At 31.7% G+C, this 2,565-nt stretch overlaps 1 long non-coding RNA gene across 1 annotated transcript; it reads left to right on the top strand.

The window, feature by feature from the left end:
- Positions 1-531: 531 nt before the first annotated feature.
- LOC107897205 (uncharacterized) lies at positions 532-1,517 on the top strand. Its single transcript, XR_001684071.2, has 2 exons — positions 532-949; positions 1,255-1,517. It is a non-coding gene; the product is annotated as an uncharacterized lncRNA (long non-coding RNA).
- The last annotated feature ends 1,048 nt before the right edge of the window (positions 1,518-2,565 follow it).

Here is a 2,565-nt window from a genome sequence, read left to right as displayed (position 1 = left end):
AGAACCACTTTAAAATACAAATGAAATTAAAGGTACATCTTGTAATGAAATATATGAAATAATATAAATAAAGATAATAATGGTAAAAATATATGTACAAGTAAAATAAATATAAGAAAAATAGTAAAGTAAAAAAAACTAAGTAAAGTAAAAAAAACTAACACTTTGGAGTTAAAATCCTAATATTGAGTAAATGAATGAAAAGTTTATAAAACAATTAAAATAAATATACACAAAGGTAAAAATAAAAGAAAAAATATAAAAAACAATTATAAAAAGTGAAATAAAAAAAGATTAAATAAACAAGATAAATAACAAATTGAATATCAATAAAATATTAAATCGAAAACTAAGACTAAATAAATAAATAATGAAGCAACAAAATAACAAATGAACTATTTGTATAAAAAGGTTAAATAAAACTAGGATTGAATTGAAATCAGAATAAAATTTTGGGGTATAATTTATAAATAAATAAATAAATACTAAAAGAACTAAAATAAAATACGGACAAACCAATGGGATTAAACATGCAAATATTCTAGGTTCCCAAAACGCAACATTTAAGCACGGATTAAAATGAAACTGACACAAAATTCCTGGGCAAAATTAAAAAGTAAAAGGGAATGAACAGGGGCCTAATCAAATAGCAGCGCAAAAGGGAGGGACTGATCACGCAAATTACCTATTTAAGGCGGAAATGCGCGGATCCAGCACCAAAATTTTATTAAAGATACATTTCTGCTATTGCTATAGTAAACAAAAATAATAATAATAAAAACCAAAGATTTCCCCCTTTTCACAATTAAACCTAAAAGCTTAAAGGGTTTATTCCTTTCCCTTTTCTTCTCCTTGAGAAACCTCCGTCGCACCACTGGACCACCACCATACTTGGTGGCTAGCAACTCACGAGAATAAGCCGTTCGACCTTGTTCCAAGATAGGTTCGGGTATGCTCCTTTCCCTTTTCTTTTCTTTTATTTTCGGATCTAAAAAAACGAAAGAAAAGAAAAATTAAAACTAGATCAAAATAGCAAAATCCCTGGAAATCACCTTATCGAAACTTTTTTTTTATAGAATCTACGTGGGTATCTGTATTATATTTCTGTGAAAAGATCCCCTTACACTGTTTACAATCGGTTTTATATAGCCATAATAAAAATAAAAATTACAAATTTCTGATTTTCTGCTCTATTTGTTACTGTTATTTTTCTTGCTGTTATTTGGCTGTCAAATTTGTTATTCTATTTTGCAGGTACAGTTGGAGGGTGGCGCGTGTGGAGGACGTTGTGGAAGTGGCTTGCGGCAGCCGAAAGCTAAGGTTACCCATGCTGAAAATTTATTTGTTTTTTGGGCCATTCGGGCCTAAGTTTTAAATCATTTTGGGCTTGTATTTGGGTAAGGTTTGGTCTGTAAAAAACAGGCCAATCGGGCTGTGTTTATGTTGGACTTTGGACCTTATTTTGTTTGTTATTTTATTTTATTTTTGTATAATTTATGCCCATGCAGATTGGTCCACTTACAATATTGATCCTATTGCATCACATATTTCATACCAAGAACTCATTCATATACACAACCATAATCAAGCCAAATCACATGGCTAGATTTATACATCACAAAACATAATCAAAGTACTTCTAGCCTATACATGCCATAATTTAATAATCACATTTCCAAAAGGTACCAAAAAGAAGTTTGATAGTGTGGTGATGATCTTTGACGACCCCCGAGCTCCCGATAGCTTTGATATCTATAAAACAATGCAAACACACACCAAGTAAGCTTCCAAAAGCTTAGTAAGCCATATACAAATAAACTTAACATTCAAAACATTAAAGCATCATCAAATTACATATACTCCATTGTCAAATACAATTACAAACTACATAATTCATATACATTTCCAATATACTCAATTCATTTGCACATATAGCATACTTTCTCATATTTATACCACATATCATCACTTGTACATATACTTACCTTTTATTATCAAACATAGTATACATTTCAAACGTACCTGAATCGAATACACAACTCACATATTCATTCCTTTCTCGGAATGCCTGTTGAACCATTCAGAATCATAAGGATACGCGGATAACTCGAAAAAATCGTACAATGCCAATGTCCCAAACGTGGTCTTACATGTAATCAAATATCGGTGCCACTGTCCCAGATAGGGTCTTACACGAAATCAAATACGATGCCAACATTCCAGATGTGGTCTTACATGTAAATCATAAGTCGATACCAACGTCCCAGACGTGGTCTTACACGAAATCACATATCGGATCCTATGTCATGACATATGTATCCTAACTATTCCTATGGTTCGTACGGGGCATTTCGGACATCTAAACTTTCTCGAAACTTTCTCGGATTTCATATATTCAGCTCATATCCATTCACCACAATTCAAATATCATGTAAGCAATAATAATTCAATTTAACACATTTATTTGTATATTGACTTACCTCGTACAGATTCAGATAGACGAAATCGGCTACTCGACGACTTTCGACTTTCCCCAATCTAATTCCGTTTTCTTTAGTTCTTGAT

Source organism: Gossypium hirsutum, chromosome A11 (genome assembly GCF_007990345.1).
Source record: "Gossypium hirsutum isolate 1008001.06 chromosome A11, Gossypium_hirsutum_v2.1, whole genome shotgun sequence".
In the NCBI taxonomy this organism is placed as follows: domain Eukaryota; kingdom Viridiplantae; phylum Streptophyta; class Magnoliopsida; order Malvales; family Malvaceae; genus Gossypium; species Gossypium hirsutum.
The sequence above is the reverse complement of the archived record's forward strand: the minus strand, read 5'-3'. Positions and strand labels throughout refer to the sequence as shown.